Consider the following 10,166-nt stretch of genomic DNA (forward strand, 5'->3'; position numbering starts at 1 on the left):
GGGACGGACGAAAATGGACTGTAACACATCAGGTTGGCTGCCCCTCAATCTGGGAACCACTATTCTATATGTACAGGCCTAATAAATAGAGTCATCCTGGAGGTCCGATTTCTAGACCAGCCTCTAGAAATATTATAATTGCTTGTCTATGATTGGACCATGGCCACTCCGCCAATGAATGCATTATTTCCTCTGAAATTCAATTCAATTCAAATGAGCTTTATTGTCAGGACTAAGAACACGTTAGCATTGCCAAAGCATATGGTAAAAATATGGGGGTGGGGGAGGGAGGTATATAGAGGTCCAGGATATATCAGACTCCTTTTAGAGGACAGGGGATGTTTCCAGGGTGGTATATAAGAGTCCATGACATATCAGGCTCTTTGTGAAATTATCTGTGTAAAGTTTCTCATAGATAGTGTCAGGCTGTAATTGACATCTCCCTTCAAAAGAGAAGGTGTGAAATATTTCCCCTTCCTGGTTCTTAGCAAGACCCCCTGCCGAGATTGGAGACAGTAGACTGCCTTCTCAGGGTAACGTGCTTTGACACCTGTGAGACCTGCAGTCTCAGGACAGATGTTAAATTACTGTTAGCTACACATATATACCAGGGCTGTGAAGTCGGAGAGTCAGTAGAAGTGTACCGACTCCAGCTTTAAAAAAAAAAAAAAATGTATTAATATTTCATAATTGAACTTTCATATGAATTTTATAAATGTTACTCAAATATATATGTTCTATCAAACCATGAACAACATTGATAAGCAGTTCTGCTGGAGATAGAGACATTTCTTAAGGTACCTTCACACAACAATATCGTTAAGGATATCGTTGCAACGTCACGCTTTGTGACATATCAACGATCCCGCTAACGATATCTTTATGTGTGACAGAGACCAACAATCAGGCCCCTGCTGGGAGATCGTTGGTCGTGGGGAATGATCAGGACCTTTTTTTGGTCGCTGATCACCAGCTGTCATCGCTGGATCGGCGTGTGCGACGCCGATCCAGTGATGTGTTCACTGGTAACCAGGGTAAACATCGGGTTACTAAGTGCGGCCCTGCGCTTAGTAACCCGATGCTTACCCTGGTTACCCGGGGACTTCGGCATAGTTGGTCGTTGGAGAGTTGTCTGTGTGACAGCTCTCCAGCGACCACACAACGACCTAAACAGCGACGCTGCAGCGATCGGCATCGTTGTCTATATCGCTGCAGCGTCGCTAAATGTGACGGTACCTTTACTTTTGGCTTTAAACCTTGCTATAGAGCTCCCGCTGCTTGTGTGGATCCCCGCATTGTTATACAATACTTGGGCTTTATTTATTGTGCCTTATTTTTGGCTCTACTTACCTAGCACATGGACAAGCATTCAAATGTAAATCAGATAGATGTACTACCTCTGAACTCCCATGTGCACCTCACTACTGTATGTACTTCCGTGTCCTTGTCCTGATTGACAATTTTATTATGTGTTTTTCTTTGATTTATTGAAATAAATTTTGTACTTTCTTACTTATTTATTGGTTACTCCAGTTTTTCTCCCATTTATATATTTCACTACAAACGAGCCTTACCATATATCTTAGGATAAAAGACAAATTCTGGTTTAGCTTCCCTTAGCAATGTAAGAATGACTGTAAAAACTGAGGCGCCCGGTCCGCGTGCCAGGCCCCCTGTGGGAGGTGCGCCAGGCCCTGGTACAAGGAGGGTCGTTTATATGATGGATGTTGTGAGGAAAATGTATAATATAAGTTTTAGTTTCTCTTGCCAGCACATATAGGGTGGGTGTTGACCCCCCTTCACTCTGAGGGATTTTTGCACTTCTGACTATGGTCCTGAAAGCACATGGCAGCGGTAACCCCCCCCCTCTCTTTCCCCTCCCTGAATACAACAAACCAGCCCTATGGCAGACACTGGGTACTTTGAAGCAAGTATGTGAGCAGGGTGTGGCTTTAAACTGCAGGTGACCAATCCTGCAAAGCCACCTGTTGTCCCTCCCTTCTCTCAGGAATTTCTTTTGTCTCCAGGGTCTGAGAACATAAAAATGCCTGACCTCAGTGAATATAATTAACCAGCCCTTTAGTGATGTCACCAGGCTGGAGTTTATAAGTCTTTACACTTAAAGGGAACCTGTCACTCCCAAAATTGATGGGGAGGTAAGCTCACCATCATCAGGGGCTTATCTCCAGCACTCTGTAATGCATTCTGTAATGCTGTAGATAAGCCCCCAATGTATCCTGAAAGAGGAGAAAAAGGTTAAATTATACTCACCCAGGGGCGGTCCCGCTGCGGTATGGTCAAATGGGTGTCTCAGGTCCGCTCCGGCGCCTCCCATCTTCATTCCATGACGTCCTCTTCTGGTCTTCACGCTGAGGCTCCGGCCCAGGCGTACTTTGTCTGCCCTGCGGCGCTGTTGAGGGCGCAGGTGCTGGGCCTCTCTGACCTTTCCGGCGCCTGCGCACTGCAATACTTTGCTCTGCCCTCAACAGGGCAGACAGTACGCCTGCGATGGAGCCGCGGCGTTAAGACCAGAAGAGGACGTCATGGAATGAAGATGGGAGGCGCCGGAGCGGACCTGAGACACCCATGTGACCAGACCGCAGCGGGACCGCCCCTGGGTGAGTATAATCCAACGTCTTTTTCTCCTCTTTCAGGTTACATCGGCGGCTTATGTACAGCATTACAGAATGCATTAAAGAATGCTGGAGTTAAGCCCCTGATGCCGGTGGGCTTACCTCACCATCGATTTTGGGGGTGACAGGTTCCCTTTATCCCAGCCTTTAGTCTGAGTTTTTTTGCCTGAGGAGCTGTACTATGCACTGGGATATTTGGGAGCTCTGCCTGCCAGCATGGTTTTGCCTGACATGAACTGAGAACATGTGAGTTTTATCTTTTTTTATTTCATGTTATTTTATAATTGCTTCTACATATTTCCAATTGTCTCTTTTGTAACATCCTTGCAATATTTTTTTTTTATAAACACTGCCTTATCGTCGGAGTAAAATATCTAAATTACCTTTTTCGTTCTTCCTGCTCTAAAACGTACCCTAAGTCTTCTGAAGGGAATTACGCTACTGTTTTGGGTTAGCTTCGGACCCGTATAATCGAAGCTGGTGGCAGCATACCGTGCCCTGTGCCTTTGGGAGTCATTGTAGCGACGGCGGCGTTGATAATTATTGGTCCTGCCTGAGTGGGAGTAGTTATATCACCTCGCTGCAGCGTGCCCAATAGCCAGTACATAACAGGCAGCCTGTCTGGCGACTAATTACCCTAGGTGCAGTACCTAATCTGACCTGAGGGTAAGGGGGGCACCAGAGAGCTGCAAGTTCAAGTGGAACTGTAAGCGGGACATAAATCCCTGCAGTTTGAGGTATAGTGAAGAGCAGTGGGATACCTAGAATAAGCCCCTGCTGTAAACTAAGGTCAATAGCCTTGTGTGTGTTCTCATCACATTGTGCAGTGGAGGGATAACTAAGATAAGCCCCCCTGCACATGTGATAACCGTCTGTCGGCCTAAAGTCACCCCGACCCGTGACGTAGGGGTGACGGTCACGGTGTGAATCGTGACAGATGTCATAAAGGGACATTAGACCCTTATGTGATCAATCTTTCAGTGTGCCACTGCTCCCTTATCAGCCTTGTTTGGATGGCTGGAGGAGGCACACAAGGAGCAGACTCCGGCTTTACTGCAGGACTGGCAGCAGCTGCTCCGCATACCCTCCTGGGCGCACAGGCTGCAGCACGCCCGCCTCCAGGCAGAGGACTGGTATGAGGATTTGAATGCTGCTCAGGAGCCCACCTTGTCTGTCCTAGATTGGTTACCATGGTGACTAAATCCTACAGAGGCCGGTGCCATCCATAACAAGCAGCAGGTGAAGCTAGAGATGACGGGGCGGGTATCTGGGCATCACTTGCATTTAGCGTGGTGTTGGCAGCACCTCATCACCAAGCAGTGACCTGTATGCACGTGGCTATCTATAATACAATGGTGCGGGGGCGAAGACCCCGACAACACCACAGGAAATACAAAGTATTGCCAGCAGGGCATCAGAGGAGACGCAGCCCCTTATCTTCCTCGCCACAGATAGCGGTGAGGGTGAGCAGGTAGTGGAGGACATGATCTCGCATGGGCTACAGGGTCTCCTTCCGATCCCACCTGCAGATAACTTCACCCATCAGATATTTAGAACACCTCTGGACGGATCTGCTTCAAAAACCACGTAAAACAAAAAACAAAAAACACTGAACATTCCCTCAGGATTATTCAGCCCCTGAGCAGAATCCCACATAAGAGCACATTAATCCACGGCTCCATTACTGGCATCAGGTGCTGGGGAGGAGACATCAAATCCTGGGACCGGCTACAGAAGTGTGACTGCGGGGGAGAAATATGGAGACGTCACGAGAGCAGTCCAAAAAGTGGTACCAGGCCACCAACCCACCAAGGAGGCTACAGCAGCAGTGACTGGTTAGAGATGACACAGGAGCACCAGAGACCAGGCAAAACAGGAGGCCGCCACCGGCTACACAACACGGCCAGAGCAAAACAGGAGGAGGCCACCACCGGCTACACTACCCGGCCAGGGCAAAACAGGAGGAGGCCGCCACCGGCTACACTACCCGGCCAGGGCAAAACAGGAGGCCGCCACCGGCTACACTACCCGGCCAGGGCAAAACAGGAGGCCGCCACCGGCTACACAACACGGCCAGAGCAAAACAGGAGGAGGCCGCCACCGGCTACACAACCCGGCCAGGGCAAAACAGGAGGAGGCCGCCACCGGCTACACTACCCGGCCAGGGCAAAACAGGAGGCCGCCACCAGCTACACTACCCGGCCAGGGCAAAACAGGAGGCCGCCACTGGCTACACTACCCGGCCAGGGCAAAACAGGAGGAGGCCGCCACCGGCTACACAACCCGGCCAGGGCAAAACAGGAGGAGGCCGCCACCGGCTACACTACCCGGCCAGGGCAAAACAGGAGGCCGCCACCAGCTACACTACCCGGCCAGGGCAAAACAGGAGGCCGCCACTGGCTACACTACCCGGCCAGGGCAAAACAGGAGGCCGCCGCCACCGGCTACACTACCCGGCCAGGGCAAAACAGGAGGCTGCCACCGGCTACACTACCCGGCCAGGGCAAAACAGGAGGAGGCCGACACCGGCTACACTACTCGGCCAGGGCAAAACAGGAGGCCGCCACCGGCTACACTACCCGGCCAGGGCAAAACAGGAGGAGGCCGCCACCGGCTACACTACCCGGCCAGGGCAAAACAGGAGGAGGCCGCCACCGGCTACACTACCCGGCCAGGGCAAAACAGGAGGCCGCCACCGGCTACACTACCCGGCCAGGGCAAAACAGGAGGAGGCCGCCACCGGCTACACTACCCGGCCAGGGCAAAACAGGAGGAGGCCACCACCGGCTACACTACCCGGCCAGGGCAAAACAGGAGGAGGCCGCCACCGGCTACACTACCCGGCCAGGGCAAAACAGGAGGAGGCCGCCACCGGCTACACTACCCGGCCAGTGCAAAACAGGAGGAGGCCGCCACCGGCTACACTACCCGGCCAGGGCAAAACAGGAGGAGGCCGCCACCGGCTACACTACCCGGCCAGGGCAAAACAGGAGGAGGTCGCCACCGGCTACACTACCCGGCCAGGGCAAAACAGGAGGCCGCCACCAGCTACACTACCCGGCCAGGGCAAAACAGGAGGCCGCCACCGGCTACACTACCCGGCCAGGGCAAAACAGGACGAGGCCGCCACCAGCTACACTACCCGGCCAGGGAAAAACAGGAGTAGGCTGCCACCAGCTACACTACCTGGTCAGCGTAAAAGTTCAGGGTCACACACACACACACACGACAACTTTGCACAAAGCAACGAAGACAGGGAGGAGTTGCAGTCAATAGAAAATAACGGCGGGGCGGCCACACACACCTGACGGGTGGACGAGGGAGACTCCATTTTGGACTTATGTGCCCCCACCTTTTGGAAAATACAGATTCCCACCAGTGCATGACTTCTGCCAAATGGCCACTGAGTTAGAGGCCACGTGTTAGGCTACTTTCACACTAGCGTTTTCTGCAATCCATCACAATGCATCGTTTTGCAGAAAAAACGCATCCTGCAAAAGTGCTTGCAGGATGCGTTTTTTCCCCATAGACTTGTATTGACGACGCATTGCGACGGACTGCCACACGCCGCATCCGTCGTGCAACGGATGCGTCGTGCTTTGGCGGACCGTCGGGAGCAAAAAACGCTACATGTAACGTTTTTTGCTCCTGACGGACAGCTTTTTCCGACCGCACATGCGCGGCCGGAACTCCGCCCCCACCTCCCCGCACCTTACAATGGGGCAGCGGATGCGCCGGAGAAATGCATCCGCTGCCTCCGTTGTGCAATGCGTTAAACGCTAGCGTCGGAATCTCTGCCCGACGCATTGCGACGGGGAGATTCCGACGCTAGTGTGAAAGTAGCCTTAAAGAAAGTACAGAGGAGCAGAACTGGACCCCCCTGCTGTCTTTTGTGCAAGGCAGCCAACATAAAAACCCAATCCAGACCCAGCGTCATCAAAATCTAGAGATGAATTATGGAAGTACTGTGCATGTCGGGGTTATGTCCGATACACCACCAGAATCCAGGGAGCCCCCTGCACGCACCCCTGCGTCTCATATTTCTTTAGCGGCCCCGCTATCAAGATGGGCTCTCCAGAACCACTTAGCCGACCCGAGTTTAGACTATCAGTCCAGCCCGAACTAACCCATTGAGATGTCAGTCAACCCGTTTCGACCTCCAGCTAGGAATTTATGACCCATCCTAGATATTGGGAATTATTTTGGCTGCGAGGTCAAGGGAGAATTTAGTTCAACCCAGAGGGGTGGTGGCGAATATCGGAGGGGACGACCTAGGGGTTAAAAGCTAGCTACAGCTACACACTTCCAGCCTTGGTTCTGCCATGGAAGCCGCGTCACGTCACATGTGGAGATGACCAGAAACTAAGAAGGAGCCTGTGGATATGAGAACTTCCCTCCATCCACAAGTGATAAGAAACAGTAAGGTGACACATGCAGCTGCTATCCTGACCTGCACCCTCCCTTTATCTGCACCTCTGGCTCTAATCTCTGTATATATTTGTAGTTCCTAGTGCGCCTTTCGGCAATTAAAATATCAATTAATCTTGGCTGCTCTTTTATCTCTAAACCCAATTTCCCACGTCTGTGAGTTCGGCTCGTCCTTATACGCTACCCGGGGTTGGTCTCTGACCTGATATAAGCCTGTTAACGCAGGGGTCCCCAACTCCAGTCCTCAAGGCCCACCAACATGTCATGTTTTCAGGATTTCCTTAGTCTTGCCCAGGTAATAATTGCATCACCTGTGCAGTGCAAAGGAAATCCTGAAAACATGACCTGTTGGTGGGCCTTGAGGACTGGAGTTGGGGACCCCTGTGTTAACGGACCAGCCTTATATCCAACGAGGAACTGGTGGCAGCACACCGTCCTGGTGTTATTGGGGGATCCTGGCAGTGACAGACCGGAGGTGTGTGTATGTGTAATATAAATATTATATATATATATATATATATATATATATATATATATATATATATATATATATATATATATAATCACACTAGATTGTGGCCCGATTCTAACGCATCGGGTATTCTAGAATATGCTGTCCCCGTAGTATATGGACAATGATGATTCCAGAATTCGCGGCACTGTGCCCGTCGCTGATTGGTCGAGGAAACCTTTATGACATCATCGTCGCCATGGCAACCATTATGACATCTACGTCGATACTGTGCCCGTCGCTGAATCAGAAACGTGAGATGTCTACGTCCTTTATGACATCATCGTCGCTGTGCCCGTTGCTGATTGGTCGAGGCCGCCAGGCCTCGACCAATCAGAGACGCGGGATTTCTACGTCGATGCTGTGCCGGTCTCTGATTGGTCGAGGCCTGGCGGCCTCGACCAATCAGAGAGCCGGGATTTCCAGGACAGACAGACAGACGGAAAAACGGATATTTATATTCCACCCTCACTGCAGAGTGCCCCGATAACCTGTACGTGACAGGGCAGCCTCTCCGGCGACTACTTATCCTGGGTGCAGTTCCCTTACTGACCTGAGTGTAAGGGGGGCGCCAGAGTGTGGTGACTGTGTAAGCTCCGTCACAGATTAGTGACGGTGGGGGATATCCATATCCCACGGTCCTCGTGTGTTTTCTTTACAGTGGGTTACACACACACGGCTGACGGAGGGAGGGGGGGCTATACACACCGCTGACGGAGGGGGGGGGGGGGGGCGGCTACACACACCGCTGACGGAGGGGGGGGGGGGAGGACGGCTACACACACCGCTGACGGAGGGGGGGGGGACGGGAGACGGCTACACACACAGCTGACGGAGGGGGGGGACGGGAGACGGCTACACACACAGCTGACGGAGGGGGGGGGACGGGAGACGGCTGCACACACCGCTGACGGAGGGGGGGGGACGGGACTACACACACCGCTGACGGAGGGGGGGGGGGGGCTACACACACCGCTGACGGAGGGGGGGGGGGGGAGGACGGCTACACACACCGCTGACGGAGGGGGGGGGGACGGGAGACGGCTACACACACAGCTGACGGAGGGGGGGGGACGGGAGACGGCTACACACACAGCTGACGGAGGGGGGGGGACGGGAGACGGCTGCACACACCGCTGACGGAGGGGGGGGGACGGGGCTACACACACCGCTGACGGAGGGGGGGGGGGGGCTACACACACCGCTGATGGAGGGGGGGGGGGACGGCTACACACACCGCTGATGGAGGGGGGGGGGGACGGCTACACACACCGCTGACGGAGGGGGGGGACGGCTACACACACCGCTGACGGAGGGGGGGGGACGGGAGACGGCTGCACACACCGCTGACGGAGGGGGGGGGACGGGGCTACACACACCGCTGACGGAGGGGGGGGGGCTACACACACCGCTGATGGAGGGGGGGGGGGGACGGCTACACACACCGCTGATGGAGGGGGGGGGGGACGGCTACACACACCGCTGACGGTGGGGGGGGACGGCTACACACACCGCTGACGGAGGGGGGGGGACGGGAGACGGCTACACACACCGCTGACGGAGGGGGGGGGGACGGGGCTACACACACCGCTGACGGAGGGGGGGGGGGCTACACACACCGCTGATGGAGGGGGGGGGGGGGACGGCTACACACACCGCTGATGGAGGGGGGGGGGGACGGCTACACACACCGCTGACGGTGGGGGGGGACGGCTACACACACCGCTGACGGAGGGGGGGGGGGACGGCTACACACACCGCTGACGGAGGGGGGGGGGGGAACGGCTACACACCGCTGATGGAGGGGGGGGGACGGCTACACACACCGCTGACGGAGCGGGGGGGGCTACACACACCGCTGATGGAGGGGGGGGGGGACGGCTACACACACCGCCGATGGGGGGGGGGGGGGACGGCTACACACACCGCTGACGGAGGGGGGGGGGCTACACACACCGCTGATGGAGGGGGGGGGGACGGCTACACACACCGCTGACGGAGGGGGGGGGGGGGCTACACACACACACACCGGCGTTGTACACTCGTCCGGTAGTCGCCGGTACACCCCCGGGCGGTCACACATAGAGGCGGACACGCTGCCTCTTCCCCACAGACCCTCCGGGAATCGGACGCGGAGCCTCACCTGCCAGTTTAACCTCCGTGTGGCCCACCAGGCGTCCAGCGCGCTCTCCGCCTCACAGGCCTCAGCCCCCCGCAGCGGCCCCGGCCTACACAGACAGCGGCCTACACACGGCGGTATCCCGTCACTCTGTGCCCCGGTTCACCCTCTGGCGGCCTCCGTGGATCATACAGGCCCAGGGCTCGGAATCTTCCACTGCTCAGCGGCGGGGGCCGAAGGGGAGGACAGCGCATCAGTTTGTTTGTGTCCCACAATCCAGCGCGACAGAGCGGGAGGGGGAGTGACGCAGCGCGGAGGGCGGGGCCTGTCTGGCTCACACTGGTTACCTGGCAACAGAGCGAAGGATCCACAGCAACCGGAGACCCTGGCGGCCGCGGTACAAAGCTCCTGTATGCCGGAGACCCCGGAGGTGCCGAGCGCGCCGTCCCCATAGATTGCAGACCCCGGAGGTGCC

General features: G+C 55.3%; 1 protein-coding gene across 4 annotated transcripts in view; it reads right to left on the reverse strand.

Moving 5' to 3' along the window:
* The window catches only part of ZBTB44 (zinc finger and BTB domain containing 44), a 78,910-nt gene extending 68,944 nt beyond the window's left edge, over positions 1-9,966 (reverse strand). For all 4 annotated transcript variants that reach the window (XM_069742581.1, XM_069742579.1, XM_069742583.1 and 1 more), the window contains exon 1: positions 9,716-9,966. The gene's annotated coding sequence lies outside the window, so the exon portion shown is untranslated. The remainder of the gene's footprint in view (positions 1-9,715) is intronic.
* Positions 9,967-10,166: the final 200 nt, after the last annotated feature.

This window comes from Ranitomeya imitator, chromosome 10 (genome assembly GCF_032444005.1).
Source record: "Ranitomeya imitator isolate aRanImi1 chromosome 10, aRanImi1.pri, whole genome shotgun sequence".
In the NCBI taxonomy this organism is placed as follows: domain Eukaryota; kingdom Metazoa; phylum Chordata; class Amphibia; order Anura; family Dendrobatidae; genus Ranitomeya; species Ranitomeya imitator.